At 54.2% G+C, this 22413-nt stretch overlaps 1 long non-coding RNA gene across 1 annotated transcript in view; it reads right to left on the reverse strand.

Annotated features, from left to right (window-relative positions):
* Nucleotides 1-1730: 1730 nt before the first annotated feature.
* Nucleotides 1731-22413, reverse strand: part of LOC142475917 (uncharacterized) — a 34231-nt gene continuing 13548 nt past the window's right edge. Inside the window, exon 3 of the long non-coding RNA XR_012791199.1 lies at nt 1731-1743. This is a non-coding gene — a long non-coding RNA (uncharacterized LOC142475917). The remainder of the gene's footprint in view (nt 1744-22413) is intronic.

The following is a 22413-nucleotide window of genomic DNA, read 5'->3' on the forward strand; positions in this document are numbered from 1 at the left end:
GGCTCATAGCTCCCTTCTGTCTGTGTCACTGTGTCACCCTGCGGGGGGAGGGACAGTCTCATAGCTCCCTTCTGTCTGTCACTGTGTCACCCTGCGGGGGGGGGGGGGCAGTCTCATAGCTCCCTTCTGTCTGTGTCACTGTGTCACCCTGCGGGGGGAGGGACAGGCTCATAGCTCCCTTCTGCCTGTGTCACTGTGTCACCCTGCGGGGGGAGGGACAGGCTCATAGCTCCCTTCTGTCTGTGTCACTGTGTCACGCTGCGGGAGGAGGGACAGACTCATAGCTCCCTTCTGTCTGTGTCACCCTGCGGGGGGAGGGACAGACTCATAGCTCCCTGCTGTCTGTGTCACTGTGTCACCCTGCGGGGGGAGGGACAGACTCATAGCTCCCTTCTGTCTGTCACTGTGTCACCCTGCGGGGGAGGGACAGACTCATAGCTCCCTTCTGTCTGTGTCACTGTGTCACCCTGCGGGGGAGGGACAGGCTCATAGCTCCCTTCTGTCTGTGTCACTGTGTCACCCTGCGGGGGGAGGGACAGTCTCATAGCTCCCTTCTGTCTGTGTCACTGTGTCACCCTGCGGGGGAGGGACAGTCTCATAGCTCCCTTCTGTCTGTGTCACTGTGTCACCCTGCGGGGGGAGGGACAGGCTCATAGCTCCCTTCTGTCTGTGTAACTGTGTCACCCTGCGGGGGGAGGGACAGGCTCACAGCTCCCTTCTGTCTGTGTCACTGTGTCACCCTGTGGGGGAGGGACAGACTCATAGCTCCTTCTGTCTGTGTCACCCTGCGGGGGGAGGGACAGACTCATAGCTCCCTTATGTCTGTGTCACTGTGTTACCCTGCGGGGGAGGGACACACTCATAGCTCCCTTCTGCCTGTGTGACTGTGTCACCCTGCGGGGGAGGGACAGACTCATAGCTCCCTTCTGTCTGTGTCACTGTGTCACCCTGCGGGGGGAGGGACAGTCTCATAGCTCCTTCTGTCTGTGTCACCCTGCGGGGGAAGGGACAGACTCATAGCTCCCTTCTGTCTGTGTCACTGTGTCACCCTGCGGGGGAGGGACAGACTCATAGCTCCCTTCTGTCTGTGTCACCCTGCGGGGGAGGGACAGACTCATAGCTCCCTTCTGTCTGTGTCACTGTGTCACCCTGCGGGGGAGGGACAGGCTCATAGCTCCCTTCTGTCTGTGTCACCCTGCTGGGGGGAGGGATAGGCTCATAGCTCCCTTCTGTCTGTGTCACCCTGCGGGGGAGGGACAGGCTCATAGCTCCCTTCTGTTTGTGTCACTGTGTCACCCTGCGAGGGGAAGGAAAGACTCATAGCTCCCTTCTGTCTGTGTCACCCTGCGGAGGGAGGGACAGACTCATAGCTCCCTTCTGTCTGTGTCACTGTGTCACCCTGCGGGGCGAGGGACAGGCTCATAGCTCCCTTCTGTCTGTGTCACCCTGCGGGGGGAGGGACAGACTCATACCTCCCTTCTGTCTGTGTCACTCTGTCACCCTGCGGGGGGGAGAGACAGACTCATAGCTCCCTTCTGTCTGTGTCACTGTGTCACCCTGCGGGGGAGGGACAGACTCATAGCTCCCTTCTGTCTGTGTCACTGTGTCACCCTGCGGGGCGAGGGACAGGCTCATAGCTCCCTTCTGTCTGTGTCACTGTGTCACCCTACTGTCCCCTCTTGTCACTCACATATGCTGGGGCTTCCAATGTATCTGTATTTACAATCACAGGGGGGAACTGGCCTGAAAAAGACAGAAATAATCAAATTAGGATGTAATCCATAAAATTCCCGCTTTATACACCCCAACATCCATCCTGCCCTGCACCCCTTCTCTGCTATTCCTGTACTGCCCCCCCCCCCACACACACACAGCTCTGTCACTGCACCTCCATCCTGCCCTGCAGCCCTCTCTGCTATTCCTGTACTGACCACACACACACACACAGCTCTGTCACTGCACCTCCATCCTGCCCTGCAGCCCTCTCTGCTATTCCTGTACTGACACACACACACACACACACATCTGTCACTGCACCTCCATCCTGCCCTGCAGCCCTCTCTGCTATTCCTGTACTGCCCCCCCACACACACATAGCTCTGTCACTGCACCTCCATCCTGCCCTGCAGCCCTCTCTGCTATTCCTGTACTGCCCCCCCCCCACACACACACAGCTCTGTCACTGCACCTCCATCCTGCCCTGCAGCCCTCTCTGCTATTCCTGTACTGACCCACCACACACACACACACAGCTCTGTCACTGCACCTCCATCCTGCCCTGCAGCCCTCTCTGCTATTCCTGTACTGCCCCCCCCCCACACACACACACAGCTCTGTCACTGCACCTCCATCCTGCCCTGCAGCCCTCTCTGCTATTCCTGTACTGACCCACATACACACAGCTCTGTCACTGACCTCCATCCTGCCCTGCAGCCCTCTCTACTATTCCTGTACTGACCCACACACACACAGCTCTGTCACTGCACCTTCATCCTGCCCTACAGCCCTCTCTGCTATTCCTGTACTGACCCCCCCCCCACACATCTCTGTCACTGCACCTCCATCCTGCTCTGCAGCCCTCTCTGCTATTCCTGTACTGACCCCCCACACACACACAGCTCTGTCACTGCACCTCCATCATACCCTGCAGCCCTCTCTGCTATTCCTGTACTGACCACCCCCAGAAACACACAACTCTGTCACTGCACCTCCATCCTGCCCTTTAGCCCTCTCTGCTATTCTTGAACTGCCCCCAACCCCCCCCCCCCACACACACACAGCTCTGTCACTACACCTCCATCCTGCCCTGCAGCCCTCTCTGCTACTCCTGTACTGACCCACATACACACAGCTCTGTCACTGCACCTCCATCCTGCCCTGCAGCCCTCTCTGCTATTCCTGTACTGACCCCCACACACAGCTCTTTCACTGCACCTCCATCCTGCCCTGCAGCTCTCTCTGCTATTCCTGTACTGACCCCCACACACACCTCTGTCAATGCACCTCCATCCTGTCCTGCAGCCCTCTCTGCTATTCCTGTACTGACCCCCCCCCCCCCCACACACACACACAGCTCTGTCACTGCACCTCCATCCTGCCCTGTAGCCCTCTCTGCTGTTCTTGTACTGCCCCCCCCACACACAGCTCTGTCAGTAAACCTCCATCCTGCCCTGTAGCCCTCTCTACTACTCCTGTACTGACCCCCCCCTCCACACACACACACACAGCTCTGTCACCGCACCTCCATCTTGCCCAGCAGCCCTCTCTGCTATTCCTGTACTGCCCCCCCCCCCACACACACACACAGCTCTGTCACTAAACCTCCATCTTGCCCAGCAGCCCTCTCTGCTATTCCTGTACTGACCCCCCCCCCCCCCCACACACACACACAGCTCTGTCACTGCACCTCCATCTTGCCCAGCAGCCCTCTCTGCTATTCCTGTACTGCCCCCACCCCCCCCACACACACAGCTCTGTCACTGCACCTCCATCCTGCCCTACAGCCCTCTCTCTTGCTATTCCTGTACTGACCCCCCCCCACACACACACAGCTCTGTCACCGCACCTCCATCCTGCCCTGCAGCCCTCTCTACTATTCCTGTACTGCCCCCCCCCCCACACACACACACAGCTCTGTCACTGCACCCCCATCCTGCCCTACAGCCCTCTCTGCTATTCCTGTACTGCCCATCCCACACACAGCTCTGTCACTCCACCTCCATCTTGCCCTGCAGCCCTCTCTGCTATTCCTGTACTGACCCCCCCCACACACACACAGCTCTGTCACTGCACCTCTATCCTGCCCTGTAGCCCTCTCTGCTATTCTTGTACTGACCCCCCCCCCCACACACACACATCTCTGTCACTGCACCTCCATCCTGCCCTGCAGCCCTCTCTGCTATTCCTGTACTGCCTCCCCCCCCCCCACACACAGCTCTGTCACTGCACCTCCATCCTGCCCTACAGCCCTCTCTGATATTCCTGTACTGCCCCTCCCACACACACACACAGCGCTGTCACTGCACCTCCATCCTGCCCTGCAGCCCTCTCTGCTATTCCTGTACTGACACCCCCCCACACACACACAGCTATGTCACTGCATCCCCACCCTGCAGCCCTATCTGCTATTCCTGTACTGCCCCCCCTCACACACACACACAGCTCTGTCACTGCACCTCCATCCTGCCCTGCAGCCCTCTCTGCTATTCCTGTACTGCCCCCCTCCACACACACACAGCTCTGTCACTGCACCTCCATCCTGCCCCTGCAGCCTCGCTGCTATTCTGTACTGCCCCCCCTCCACACACACACACAGCTCTGTCACTGCACCCCCATCCTGCCCTGCAGCCCTCTCTGCTAATCCTGTACTGCCCCCCCACACACACACAGCTCTGTCACTGCACCTCCATCCTGCCCTGCAGTCCTCTCTGCTATTCCTGTACTGACCCCCCCCCCAAACACACACACACAGCTCTGTCACTGCACCTCCATCCTGCCCTGCAGCCCTCTCTGCTATTCCTGTACTGCCCCCCACACACACACAGCTCTGTCACTGCACCTCCATTATGCCCTGCAGTCCTCTCTGCTATTCCTGTACTGCCCCTCCCCACCCCCCCACACACACACACAGCTCTGTCACTGCACATCCATCCTGCCCTGCAGCCCTCTCTGCTATTCCTGTACTGCCCCCCCCACACACACACAACTCTGTCACTGCACCTCCATCCTGCCCTGCAGCCCTCTCTGATATTCCTGTTCTTACCCCCCACACACACAGCTCTGTCACTGCACCTCCATCCTGCCCTGCAGCCCTCTCTGCTATACCTGTACTGACCCCCCCCCCCAGACACACACAGCTCTGTCACTACACATCCATCCTGCCCTGCAGCCCTCTCTGCTATTCCTGTACTGCCCCCCCACACACACAACTCTGTCACTGCACCCCCATCCTGTCCTGCAGCCCTCTCTGCTATTCCTGTACTGACCCCCCCCCCCCCACACACACACACAGCTCTGTCACTGCACCTCCATCCTGCTCTGCAGCCTTCTCTGCTATTTCTGTACTGACCCCCCCCCCACACACACACAGCTCTATCACTGCACCTCCATCCTGCCCTGCAGCCCTCTCTGCTATACCTGTACTGACCCCCCCCCCCCCCAGACACACACAGCTCTGTCACTACACATCCACCCTGCCCTGCAGCCCTCTCTGCTATTCCTGTACTGCCCCCCCACACACACAGCTCTGTCACTGCACCCCCATCCTGTCCTGCAGCCCTCTCTGCTATTCCTGTACTGACCCCCCCTCCCACATACACATAACTCTGTCACTGAACCTCCATCCTGCCCTGCAGCCTTCTCTGCTATTCCTGTACTGACCCCCCCCCCCACACACACAGCTCTGTCACTGCACCTCCATCCTGCCCTGCAGCCCTCTCTGCTATTCCTGTACTGCCCCCCACACACACAGCTCTGTCACTGCACCCCCATCCTGTCCTGCAGCCCTCTCTGCTATTCCTGTACTGACCCACACACACACAGCTCTGTCACTACACCTCCATCCTGCCCTGCAGCCCTCTCTGCTATTCCTGTACTGACCCCCCCCCCCCCCACACACACACAGCTCTGTCACTGCACCTCCATCCTGCCCTGCAGCCTTCTCTGCTATTCCTGTACTGACCCCCCCCCCCCACACACACACAGCTCTGTCACTACACCTCCATCCTGCCCTGCAGCCCTCTCTGCTATTCCTGTACTGACACCCCCCCCCCCACACACACACAGCTCTGTCACTGCACCTCCATCTTGCCCAGCAGCCCTCTCTGCTATTCCTGTACTGATCCCCCCCCCACACACACACACAGCTCTGTCACTGCACCTCCATCCTGCCCTGCAGCCCTCTCTGCTATTCCTGTACTGCCCCCCCCCCACACACACACACAGCTCTGTCACTGCACCTCCATCCTGCCCTGCAGCCTCTCTGCTATTCCTGTACTGACCCCTCCACCCACAGCTCTGTCACTGCACCTCCATCCTGCCCTGCAGCCCTCTCTGCTATTCCTGTACTGACCCCTCCCCCCACAGCTCTGTCACTGCACCTCCATCCTGCCCTGCAGCCCTCTCTGCTATTCCTGTACTGACCCCCCCCACACACACAGCTCTGTCACTGCACCCCCATCCTGCCCTGCAGCCCACTCTACTATTCCTGTACTGCCCCCCCCCCCACACACACAGCTCTGTCACTGCACCTCCATCCTGCCCTGCAGCCCTCTCTGCTATTCCTGTACTGCCCCCCCCACACACACACACAGCTCTGTCACTGCACCTCCATCCTGCCCTGCAGCCCTCTCTGCTATTCCTGTACTGACCCCTCCCCCCACAGCTCTGTCACTGCACCTCCATCCTGCCCTGCAGCCCTCTCTGCTATTCCTGTACTGACCCCCCCCACACACACAGCTCTGTCACTGCACCCCCATCCTGCCCTGCAGCCCTCTCTGCTATTCCTGTACTGCCCCCCCCCACACACACACACAGCTCTGTCACTGCACCTCCATCCTGCCCTGCAGCCCTCTCTGCTATTCCTGTACTGCCCCCCCCCACACACACACACAGCTCTGTCACTGCACCTCCATCCTGCCCTGCAGCCCTCTCTGCTATTCCTGTACTGACCCCTCCACCCACAGCTCTGTCACTGCACCTCCATCCTGCCCTGCAGCCCTCTCTGCTATTCCTGTACTGACCCCTCCCCCCACAGCTCTGTCACTGCACCCCCATCCTGCCCTGCAGCCCACTTTGCTATTCCTGTACTGCCCCCCCCCCACACACACAGCTCTCTCACTGCACCTCCATCCTGCCCTGCAGCCCTCTCTGCTATTCCTGTACTGACCCCCACACACACACACACAGCTCTGTCACTGCACCTCCATCCTGCCCTGCAGCCCTCTCTGCTATTCCTGTACTGCCCCCCCCCCCCACACACACACAGCTCTGTCACTGCACCTCCATCCTGCCCTGCAGCCCTCTCTGCTATTCCTGTACTGCCCCCCCCCACACACACACACAGCTCTGTCACTGCACCTCCATCCTGCCCTGCAGCCCTCTCTGCTATTCCTGTACTGACCCCTCCCCCCACAGCTCTGTTACTGCACCTCCATCCTGCCCTGCAGCCCTCTCTACTATTCCTGTACTGACCCCCCCCACACACACACACAGCTCTGTCACTGCACCCCCATCCTGCCCTGCAGCCCTCTCTGCTATTCCTGTACTGCCCCCCCACACACACAGCTCTGAACTGCACCTCCATCCTGCCCTGCAGCCCTCTCTGCTATTCCTGTACTGCCCCCCCCACACACACACAGCTCTGTCACTACACCTCCATTCTGCCCTGCAGCCCTCTCTGCTATTCCTGTGCTGCCCCCCACCCCCCATACACACACAGCTCTGTCACTGCACCCCCATCCTGCCCTGCAGTCCTCTCTGCTATTCCTGTACTGCCCCCCCACACACACACACACCCACAGCTCTGTCACTGCACCTCCATCCTGCCCTGCAGCCCTTCTGCTATTCCTGTACTGACCCCTCCCCCCACAGCTCTGTCAGTGCACCTCCATCCTGCCCTGCAGCCCTTCTGCTATTCCTGTACTGACCCCACCCCCCACAGCTCTGTCACTGCACCTCCATCCTGCCCTGCAGCCCTCTCTGCTATTCCTGTACTGCCCCCCCACACACACACACAGTTCTGTCACTGCACCCCCATCCTGCCCTGCAGCTGCCTCTGCTATTCCTGTACTGCCCCCCCCACACACACAGCTCTGTCACTGCACCTCCATTCTGCCCTGCAGCCCTCTCTGCTATTCCTGTACTGCCCCCCACCCCCCCCCCACACACACACAGCTCTGTCACTGCACCCCCATCCTGCCCTGCAGTCCTCACTGCTATTCCTGTACTGCCCCCCCCCCACACACACACAGCTCTGTCACTGCACCTCCATCCTGCCCTGCAGCCCTCTCTGCTATTCCTGTACTGACCCCTCCCCCCACAGCTCTGTTACTGCACCTCCATCCTGCCCTGCAGCCCTCTCTACTATTCCTGTACTGACCCCCCCCCCCACACACACACAGCTCTGTCACTGCACCCCCATCCTGCCCTGCAGCCCTCTCTGCTATTCCTGTACTGCCCCCCCCACACACACAGCTCTGAACTACACCTCCATCCTGCCCTGCAGCCCTCTCTGCTATTCCTGTACTGCCCCCCCCCCCACACACACAGCTCTGTCACTACACCTCCATTCTGCCCTGCAGCCCTCTCTGCTATTCCTGTACTGCCCCCCACCCCCATACACACACAGCTCTGTCACTGCACCCCCATCCTGCCCTGCAGTCCTCTCTGCTATTCCTGTACTGCCCCCCCACACACACACACACACCCACAGCTCTGTCACTGCACCTCCATCCTGCCCTGCAGCCCTTCTGCTATTCCTGTACTGACCCCTCCCCCCACAGCTCTGTCAGTGCACCTCCATCCTGCCCTGCAGCCCTTCTGCTATTCCTGTACTGACCCCTCCCCCCACAGCTCTGTCACTGCACCTCCATCCTGCCCTGCAGCCCTCTCTGCTATTCCTGTACTGCCCCCCCCCACACACACACAGTTCTGTCACTGCACCCCCATCCTGCCCTGCAGCTGCCTCTGCTATTCCTGTACTGCCCCCCCACACACACAGCTCTGTCACTGCACCTCCATTCTGCCCTGCAGCCCTCTCTGCTATTCCTGTACTGCCCCCCCCCCCACACACACACACAGCTCTGTCACTGCACCCCCATCCTGCCCTGCAGTCCTCACTGCTATTCCTGTACTGCCCACCCCCCCCCCCCACACACACACACCCACAGCTCTGTCACTGCACCTCCATCCTGCCCTGCATCCCTCCCTAATATTCCTGTACACAAACACACACAGCTCTGTCACTGCACCTCCATCCTGCCCTGCAGCCCTCTCTGCTATTCCTGTACTGACCCCCCCCCCCCCACACACAGCTCTGTCACTGCACCTCCATCATGCCCTGCAGCCCTCTCTGCTATTCCTGTACTGACCCCCCCACACACACACAGCTCTGTCACTGCACCCCCATCCTGCCCTGCAGCCCTCTCTGCTATTCCTGTACTGCCCCCCCCACACACACACACAGCTCTGTCGCTGCACCTCCATCCTGCCCTGCAGCCCTCTCTGCTATTCCTGTACTTCCCCCCCCCACACACACACACAGCTCTGTCACTGCACCTCCATCCTGCCCTGCAGCCCTCTCTGCTATTCCTGTACTGACCCCTCCACCCACAGCTCTGTCACTGCACCTCCATCCTGCCCTGCAGCCCTCTCTGCTATTCCTGTACTGACCCCCTCCCCCCACAGCTCTGTCACTGCACCTCCATCCTGCCCTGCAGCCCTCTCTGCTATTCCTGTACTGACCCCCCCCCACACACACAGCTCTGTCACTGCACCCCCATCCTGCCCTGCAGCCCACTCTACTATTCCTGTACTGCCCCCCCCCACACACACACAGCTCTGTCACTGCACCTCCATCCTGCCCTGCAGCCCTCTCTGCTATTCCTGTACTGACCCCCCCCACACACACACACAGCTCTGTCACTGCACCCCCATCCTGCCCTGCAGCCCACTTTGCTATTCCTGTACTGCCCCCCCCCCCCCACACACACAGCTCTCTCACTGCACCTCCATCCTGCCCTGCAGCCCTCTCTGCTATTCCTGTACTGACCCCCACACACACACACACAGCTCTGTCACTGCACCTCCATCCTGCCCTGCAGCCCTCTCTGCTATTCCTGTACTGCCCCCCCCCCCCCCACACACACACAGCTCTGTCACTGCACCTCCATCCTGCCCTGCAGCCCTCTCTGCTATTCCTGTACTGCCCCCCCCCCCCCCACACACACACAGCTCTGTCACTGCACCTCCATCCTGCCTTGCAGCCCTCTCTGCTATTCCTGTACTGACCCCTCCCCCCACAGCTCTGTTACTGCACCTCCATCCTGCCCTGCAGCCCTCTCTACTATTCCTGTACTGACCCCCCCCCCCCCCCACACACACACACAGCTCTGTCACTGCACCCCCATCCTGCCCTGCAGCCCTCTCTGCTATTCCTGTACTGCCCCCCCACACACACAGCTCTGAACTGCACCTCCATCCTGCCCTGCAGCCCTCTCTGCTATTCCTGTACTGCCCCCCCCACACACACACAGCTCTGTCACTACACCTCCATTCTGCCCTGCAGCCCTCTCTGCTATTCCTGTACTGCCCCCCACCCCCCATACACACACAGCTCTGTCACTGCACCCCCATCCTGCCCTGCAGTCCTCTCTGCTATTCCTGTACTGCCCCCCCCACACACACACACCCACAGCTCTGTCACTGCACCTCCATCCTGCCCTGCAGCCCTCCCTGATATTCCTGTACACAAACACACACAGCTCTGTCACTGCACCTCCATCCTGCCCTGCAGCCCTCTCTGCTATTCCTGTACTGCCCCCACACACACACACAGCTCTGTCACTGAACCTCCATCCTGCCCTGCAGCCCTTCTGCTATTCCTGTACTGACCCCTCCCCCCACAGCTCTGTCAGTGCACCTCCATCCTGCCCTGCAGCCCTTCTGCTATTCCTGTACTGACCCCTCCCCCCACAGCTCTGTCAGTGCACCTCCATCCTGCCCTGCAGCCCTCTCTGCTATTCATGTACTGACCCCACCCCCCACAGCTCTGTCACTGCACCTCCATCCTGCCCTGCAGCCCTCTCTGCTATTCCTGTACTGCCCCCCCACACACACACACAGTTCTGTCACTGCACCCCCATCCTGCCCTGCAGCTGTCTCTGCTATTCCTGTACTGCCCCCCCACACACACAGCTCTGTCACTGCACCTCCATTCTGCCCTGCAGCCCTCTCTGCTATTCCTGTACTGCCCCCCACCCCCCCCCACACACACACAGCTCTGTCACTGCACCCCCATCCTGCCCTGCAGTCCTCACTGCTATTCCTGTACTGCCCACCCCCCCCACACACACACACCCACAGCTCTGTCACTGCACCTCCAGCCTGCCCTGCATCCCTCCCTAATATTCCTGTACACAAACACACACAGCTCTGTCACTGCACCTCCATCCTGCCCTGCAGCCCTCTCTGCTATTCCTGTACTGACCCCCCCCCCCCACACACAGCTCTGTCACTGCACCTCCATCATGCCCTGCAGCCCTCTCTACTATTCCTGTACTGCCCCCCCCCCCACACACACACAGCTCTGTCACTGCACCTCCATCCTGTCCTGCAGCCCTCTCTGCTATTCCTGTACTGACCCCCCCCCACACACACACACAGCTCTGTCACTGCACCTCCATCCTGTCCTGCAGCCCTCTCTGCTATTCCTGTACTGACCCCCCCCCCACACACAGCTCTGTCACTGCACCTCCATCCTGTCCTGCAGCCCTCTCTGCTATTCCTGTACTGACCCCCCCCACACACACACACAGCTCTGTCACTGCACCTCCATCCTGCCCTGCAGCCCTCTCTGCTATTCCTGTACTGACCCCCCCCCCCCACACACAGCTCTGTCACTGCACCTCCATCCTGCCCTGCAGCCCTCTCTGCTATTCCTGTACTGCCCCCCCCCCACACACACACAGCTCTGTCACTGCACCTCCATCCTGCCCTGCAGCCCTCTCTGCTATTCCTGTACTGATCCCTCCCCCCACACACACACAGCTCTGTCACTGCACCTCCATCCTGCCCTGCAGCCCTCTCTGCTATTCCTGTACTGCCCCCACACACACACACAGCTCTGTCACTGCACCTCCATCCTGCCCTGCAGCCCTCTCTGCTATTCCTGTGCTGACCCCCCCGCCACACACACAGCTCTGTCACTGCATCCCCATCCTGCCCTGCAGCCCTCTCTGCTATTCCTGTACTGCCCCCACACACACACACAGCTCTGTCACTGCACCTCCATCCTGCCCTGCAGCCCTTCTGCTATTCCTGTACTGACCCCTCCCCCCACAGCTCTGTCAGTGCACCTCCATCCTGCCCTGCAGCCCTCTCTGCTATTCCTGTACTGACCCCCCCCCCACACACACACACAGCTCTGTCACTGCACCCCCCATCCTACCCTGCAGCCCTCTCTGCTATTCCTGTACTGCCCCCCCACACAGTTCTGTCACTGCACCTCCATCCTGCCCTGCAGCCCTCTCTGCTATTCCTGTACTGACCCCCCCACACACACAAACACACACAGCTCTGTCACTGCACCTCCATTCTGCCCTGCAGCCCTCTTTGCTATTCCTGTACTGCCCCCCACCCCCACACACACACACAGCTCTGTCACTGCACCCCCATCCTGCCTTGCAGCCCTCTCTGCTATTCCTGTACTGCCCACCCCCCACACACAGCTCTGTCACTGCACCTCCATCCTGCCCTGCAGCTCTCTCCGCTATTCCTGTACTGCCCACCCCCCCCCCACACAGCTCTGTCACTGCACCTCTATCCTGCCCTGCATCCCTCTCTGCTATTCCTGTACTGCCCCCCCCTCACACCCACAGCTCTCTCACTGCACCTCCATCCTGCCCTGCAGCCCTCTCTGCTATTCCTGTACTGACCCCCCCCCCCCACACACAGCTCTGTCACTGCACCTCCATCCTGCCCTGCAGCCCTCTCTGCTATTCCTGTACTGCCCCCCCCACACCCACACACAGCTCTGTCACTGCACCTCCATCCTGCCCTGCAGCCCTCTCTGCTATTCCTGTACTGCCCCCCCCCACACACACACACAGTTCTGTCACTAAACCTCCATCCTGCCCTGCAGCCCTCTCTGCTATTCCTGTGCTGACCCCCCCCCCACACACACACAGCTCTGTCACTGCACCCCCATCCTGCCCTGCAGCCCTCTCTGCTATTCCTGTACTGCCCCCACACACACACACAGCTCTGTCACTGCACCTCCATCCTGCCCTGCAGCCCTTCTGCTATTCCTGTACTGACCCCTCCCCCCACAGCTCTGTCAGTGCACCTCCATCCTGCCCTGCAGCCCTCTCTGCTATTCCTGTACTGACCCCCCCCACACACACACACAGCTCTGTCACTGCACCCCCATCCTACCCTGCAGCCCTCTCTGCTATTCCTGTACTGCCCCCCCCACACAGTTCTGTCACTGCACCTCCATCCTGCCCTGCAGCCCTCTCTGCTATTCCTGTACTGACCCCCCCACACACACAAACACACACAGCTCTGTCACTGCACCTCCATTCTGCCCTGCAGCCCTCTTTGCTATTCCTGTACTGCCCCCCACCCCCACACACACACACAGCTCTGTCACTGCACCCCCATCCTGCCTTGCAGCCCTCTCTGCTATTCCTGTACTGCCCACCCCCCACACACAGCTCTGTCACTGCACCTCCATCCTGCCCTGCAGCTCTCTCTGCTATTCCTGTACTGCCCACCCCCCCCCCACACACAGCTCTGTCACTGCACCTCTATCCTGCCCTGCATCCCTCTCTGCTATTCCTGTACTGCCCCCCCCCACACACACACACAGCTCTGTCACTGCACCTCCATCCTGCCCTGCAGCCCACTCTGCTATTCCTGTACTGCCCCCCCCCTCACACACACAGCTCTCTCACTACACCTCCATCCTGCCCTGCAGCCCTCTCTGCTATTCCTGTACTGATCCCTCCCCCCCCACACACACAGCTCTGTCACTGCACCTCCATCCTGCCCTGCAGCCCTCTCTAGTATTCCTGTACTGCCCCCACACACACACACAGCTCTGTCACTGCACCTCCATCCTGCCCTGCAGCCCTCTCTGCTATTCCTGTGCTGACCCCCCCCCCCCCCCCACACACACACAGCTCTGTCACTGCACCCCAACCTGCCCTGCAGCCCTCTCTACTATTCCTGTACTGCCCCCCCACACACACACAGCTCTGTCACTGCACCTCCATCCTGCCCTGCAGCCCTTTCTGCTATTCCTGTACTGACCCCTCCCCCCCACAGCTCTGTCAGTGCACCTCCATCCTGCCCTGCAGCCCTCTCTGCTATTCCTGTACTGACCCCCCACCACACACACACAGCTCTGTCACTGCACCCCCATCCTACCCTGCAGCCCTCTCTGCTATTCCTGTACTGCCCCCCCCCCCACACAGTTCTGTCACTGCACCTCCATCCTGCCCTGCAGCCCTCTCTGCTATTCCTGTACTGCCCCCCCCCCCCACACAGTTCTGTCACTACACCTCCATCCTGCCCTGCAGCCCTCTCTGCTATTCCTGTACTGACCCCCCCACACACACAAACACACACAGCTCTGTCACTGCACCTCCATTCTGCCCTGCAGCCCTCTCTGCTATTCCTGTACTGCCCCCCACCCCCACACACACACACAGCTCTGTCACTGCACCCCCATCCTGCCCTGCAGCCCTCTCTGCTATTCCTGTACTGCCCACCCCCCACACACAGCTCTGTCACTGCACCTCCATCCTGCCCTGCAGCTCTCTCTGCTATTCCTGTACTGCCCCCCCCCCCCCCCCCACACAGCTCTGTCACTGCACCTCTATCCTGCCCTGCATCCCTCTCTGCTATTCCTGTACTGCCCCCCCCCACACACACACAGCTCTGTCACTGCACCTCCATCCTGCCCTGCAGCCCTCTCTGCTATTCCTGTACTGCCCCCCCCCCTCACACACACAGCTCTCTCACTGCACCTCAATCCTGCCCTGCAGCCCTCTCTGCTATTCCTGTACTGCCCCCCCCCCACACACAGCTCTGTCACTGCACCTCCATCCTGCCCTGCAGCCCTCTCTGCTATTCCTGTACTGACCCCCCCCCCCACACACACAGCTCTCTCACTGCACCTCCATCCTGCCCTGCAGCCCTCTCTGCTATTCCTGTACTGACCCCCCCCACACACACAGCTCTCTCACTGCACCTCCATCCTGCCCTGCAGCCCTCTCTGCTATTCCTGTGCTGACTCCCCCCCATACACAGCTCTGTCACTGCACCTCCATCCTGCCCTGCAGCCCTCTCTGCTATTCCTGTACTGCCCCCCCCCCCACACACACAGCTCTGTCACTGCACCTCCATCCTGCCCTGCAGCCCTCTCTGCTATTCCTGTACTGCCCCCCACACACACACCCCAGTCCCCAGCATACAGAAATACATCCCCACATCACTCCCTCCATGTCGCCATATTGCAATTTCAGGATATATCCAAATATCTACCACAAAATATCACATATGTCACCATATATCGCAATATTTACCGGTATGTCCCAAAATATACCAATGTATCACAATGTGTCACAATGTATACAGTATCACACGTCTGTCAGGATGCCAGAAAATATATCCACATATCAAAATAAAAATGACGAAATATCACAATATATCACAAGATATGTCAAAATATTTCAGAATACATATCAGGATATGTCAATGTCACAATATACCACTAATGTATAGATATAATCACATAATGTATATATATATATATATATATATATATATATATCCATCCGTATGTTACAAAATACATCATTATATAAATATGTACTGTATAAGAGTATACACTATATATCACAATATAACACAATATATCACAATATAACACAATATATCACAATATAACACAATGTATAACAATATACCACAAGGAGGTCAAAGGTAATGATACTACATTACAATGAATCACACAGACACACACACACACACACGCGCGTCATCCATACACACAACAGCATCCATACACACACACAGCATCCATACACACACACACACACACGCGTCATCCATACACACACACAGCATCCTTACACACACACACGCGTCATCCATACACACACGCACGCAGCATCCATACACACACACACAGCATCCATACACACACACACAGCATCCTTACACACACACACACACATGACTATACCCTGCACACATGCACCCACAGAGCATCCATCCATACACACACATATACTATACACACACATAGCATCCATACACACACACACAGCATCCACACACACACACACCATCCATACACACACACAGCATCCATACACACACACAGCATCCATACACACACACATATACTATACACACATAGCATCCATACACACACACACACACCCACACAGTATCCTTACACACATATACTATACACACACACAGCATCCATACACACACAGCATCCATACACACACACAGCATCCTTACACACACACACACCGCATCCTTACACGCACACAGCATCCATACACACACACAGCATCCATACACACACACATATACTATACACACATAGCATCCATACACACACACACACCAACACAGTATCCTTACACACATATACTATACACACACAGCATCCATACACACACAGCATCCATACACACACACAGCATCCTTACACACACACACAGCATCCTTACACGCACACACAGCATCCTTACACACACATAGCATTCTTACACACACACACAGCATCCTTACACACATATACTATACACACACACAGCATCCATACACACACAGCATCCATACACACACACAGCATCCTTACACACATATACTATACACACACACAGCATCCATACACACACACACAGCATCCTTACACACATATACTATACACACACACAGCATCCATACACACACACACACACACACACACACACACACACACACACACACAGCATCCAGACACACACACAGCATCCTTACACACACACACACACACACACACACACACACACACACACACACACACACACACACACACACACACACACACACACACACACACACAGCATCCATACACACATATACTATACACACACATATACTATACACACACATATCACAGGACTATACCCTGCACACATACACCCACACACCCACAAACACACACACAGCAGCCTTACACACACACCCATGCAGACATCAAACTATACCCTGCACACACACATACAGCATCCTTACACACACACACACACACACACACACACACACACACACACACACACACACACACACACACACACACACACACACACACACACACACACACACACACACACACACCAGCCTTACACACACCCATGCAGACATCAGACTATACCCTGCACACACACACACACACACACACACACACACACACACACACACACACACACACACACACACACACACACACACACACACACACACACACACACACAATGCAGGCATAGGACTATACCCTGCACACATACACACACAGAGTATCCTTACATACACACACACAGCATCCTTACACACATGCAGTATACACACACACACACACACACACACACACACATATATATATATAAATACCCACACATAGCATCTGTGCACACATAACATATATATACACACACACCTCCTTACACACACACACGCACATACACAGAGTATCCTTACACACCCACGCCCACATCGGGCATCCTTACACACCCACGCAGCATCCTTATATACGCAGCATTCTTACACACACACAGCATCCTTACACACAGCATCCTTACACAAACACACACGCACAGTATCCTTACATATACACAGCATCCTTATATACACACACACACACACACACCGCATCCTTACATATATACACACACAGCATCCTTACACACACAGCAACCTTACACACACACAGCATCCTTACATATATACACACACACAGTATCCTTACACACACAGCATCCTTACATATACACACACAGCATCCTTACACACATATACTATACACACACACAGCATCCATACACACACACACAGCATCCTTACACACATATACTATACACACACACAGCATCCATACACACACACACACACACACACACACACACACACACACACACACAGCATCCAGACACACACACAGCATCCTTACACACACACACACACACACACACACACACACACACACACACACACACACACACACACACACACACACACACACACACACACACACACACACACACACACACACACACACCAGCCTTACACACACCCATGCAGACATCAGACTATACCCTGCACACACACACACACACACACACACACACACACACACACACACACACACACACACACACACACACACACACACAATGCAGGCATAGGACTATACCCTGCACACATACACACACAGAGTATCCTTACATACACACACACAGCATCCTTACACACATGCAGTATACACACACACACACACACACACACACACATATATATATATAAATACCCACACATAGCATCTGTGCACACATAACATATATATACACACACACCTCCTTACACACACACACGCACATACACAGAGTATCCTTACACACCCACGCCCACATCGGGCATCCTTACACACCCACGCAGCATCCTTATATACGCAGCATTCTTACACACACACAGCATCCTTACACACAGCATCCTTACACAAACACACACGCACAGTATCCTTACATATACACAGCATCCTTATATACACACACACACACACACACACCGCATCCTTACATATATACACACACAGCATCCTTACACACACAGCAACCTTACACACACACAGCATCCTTACATATATACACACACACAGTATCCTTACACACACAGCATCCTTACATATACACACACAGCATCCTTACACACACACAGCATCCTTACATATATACATACACAGCATCCTTACATATATACATACACAGCATCCTTACACACACACACACACACAGCATCCTTACATATATACACACACACACAGCATCCTTACACACATAGAATCCTTACATATATACACACACAGCATCCTTACACACACACACAGCATCCTTACATATATACACACACACAGCATCCTTACACACACAGCATCCTTACATATACACACACAGCATCCTTACATATACACACACAGCATCCTTACATACACACAGCATCCTTACACACACAGCATCCTTACATATATACACACACAGCATCCTTACACAACACACACACAGCATCCTTACATATATACATACACAGCATCCTTACACACACACAGCATTCTTACATATATATATGTATATACACACACACAGCATCCTTACACACACAGCATCCTTACATATACACACACACAGCATCCTTACATATATACACACACAGCATCCTTACACACACACAGCATCCTTACATATATACATTCACAGCATCCTTACACACACACACAGCATCCTTACATATATATATATGTATATACACACACATAGCATCCTTACACACACAGCATCCTTACATATACACACACACAGCATCCTTACATATATACACACACACACACACACACACACACAGCATCCTTACACACACAGCATCCTTACATATATACACACACAGAATCCTTACACACACACACACACAGCATCCTTACATATATACACACACAGCATCCTTACATATATACACACACACACACATAGCATCCTTATATACGCAGCATCCTTACACACACACAGCATCCTTACACACAGCATCCTTACACAAACACACACGCACAGCATCCTTACACACACACAGCATCCTTATATACACACACACACACACACCGCATCCTTACATATATACACACAGCATCCTTACACACACACAGCATCCTTACATATATACACACACACAGCATCCTTACACACACAGCATCCTTACATATATACATACACAGCAACCTTACACACACACAGCATCCTTACACACACAGCATCCTTACACACACAGCATCCTTACATATACACACACAGCATCCTTACATATTTACACACACAGCATCCTTACATATACACACACAGCATCCTTACACACACACAGCATCCTTACATATATACATACACAGCATCCTTACACACACACAGCATCCTTACACACACACACAGCATCCTTACATATATACACACACACACAGCATCCTTACACACACAGCATCCTTACATATATACACACACAGCATCCTTACACACACACACAGCATCCTTACACACACAGCATCCTTACACACACACAGCATCCTTACATATATACACACACAGCATCCTTACATATATACATACACAGCATCCTTACATATATACACACACAGCATCCTTACACACACACACAGCATCCTTACATATATACACACACACAGCATCCTTACACACACAGCATCCTTACATATACACACACACAGCATCCTTACATATATACACACACACAGCATCCTTACATATATACACACACACAGCATCCTTACATATATACACACACACAGCATCCTTACACACACAGCATCCTTACATACACACACACACAGCATCCTTACATATATACACACACACAGCATCCTTACATATATACACACACACAGCATCCTTACACACACACACACACAGCATCCTTACACACACAGCATCCTTACATATACACACACACAGCATCTTTACATATACACACACAGCATCCTTACATACACACAGCATCCTTACACACACAGCATCCTTATATATATACACACACACAGCATCCTTACACACACAGCATCCTTACATATACACACACACAGCATCCTTACATATATACACACACAGCATCCTTACATATATACACACACACAGCATCCTTACACACACACACACACAGCATCCTTACACACACAGCATCCTTACATATACACACACACAGCATCCTTACATATACACACACAGCATCCTTACATACACACAGCATCCTTACACACACAGCATCCTTACATATATACACACACTGCATCCTTACACACACACAGCATCCTTACATATATACATACACAGCATCCTTACACACACACACAGCATCCTTACATATATATATGTATATACACACACATAGCATCCTTACACACACAGCATCCTTACATATACACACACAGCATCCTTACATATATATATACACACACACACACACACACACACACACACACACACACACACACACAGCTTCCTTACACACACAGCATCCTTACATATATACACACACAGCATCCTTACATATATACACACAGCATCCTTACATATATACACACACACACACACACACACAGAGCATCCTTACACACACAGCATCCTTACATATACACACACACAGCATCCTTACATATATACACACACACACACACACACACACAGCATCCTTACACACACAGCATCCTTACATAAACACACACACAGCATCCTTACACACACACAGCATCCTTACACACACAGCATCCTTACACACACAGCATCCTTACATATATACAGACACAGCATCCTTACATATACACACACACAGCATCCTTACACACACACAGCATCCTTACACACACAGCATCCTTACATATATACATACACAGCATCCTTACATATATACACACACAGCATCCTTACACACACACAGCATCCTTACATATATACAGACACAGCATCCTTACACACACACACACACACACACACACACACACACACACACACACACACACACACACACACACACACACACACACAGCATCCTTACACACACACAGCATCCTTACATATATACACACACACAGCATCCTTACATATATACACACAGCATCCTTACATATATACACACAGCATCCTTACACACACACAGCATCCTTACACACACACACACGCAGCATCCTTACACACACACAGAATCCTTACATATACACACACACAGCATCCTTACATATACACACACACAGCAACCTTACATATATACACACACAGCATCCTTACACACACACACAGCATCCTTACATATATACATACACAACATCCTTACATATATACATACACAGCATCCTTACATATATACACACACAGCATCCTTACATATACACACACAGCATCCTTACATATATACACACACACAGCATCCTTACATATATACACACAGCATCCTTACACACACACAGCATCCTTACATATATACATACACAACATCCTTACATATATACACACACACAGCATCCTTACATATATACACACACAGCATCCTTACATATATACACACACAGCATCCTTACATATATACACACACAGCATCCTTACACACACACAGCATCCTTACATATATACATAAACAACATCCTTACATATATACATACACAGCATCCTTACATATATACAAACACAGCATCCTTACATATACACACACACAGCATCCTTACACACACACACACACAGCATCCTTACATATATACACACACACAGCATCCTTACATATATACACACAGCATCCTTCCACACACAGCATCCTTACATATATACATACAGCATCCTTACACACACACAGCATCCTTACATATATACACAC

Source organism: Ascaphus truei, unplaced genomic scaffold, assembly GCF_040206685.1.
Source record: "Ascaphus truei isolate aAscTru1 unplaced genomic scaffold, aAscTru1.hap1 HAP1_SCAFFOLD_1424, whole genome shotgun sequence".
Taxonomy (NCBI): domain Eukaryota; kingdom Metazoa; phylum Chordata; class Amphibia; order Anura; family Ascaphidae; genus Ascaphus; species Ascaphus truei.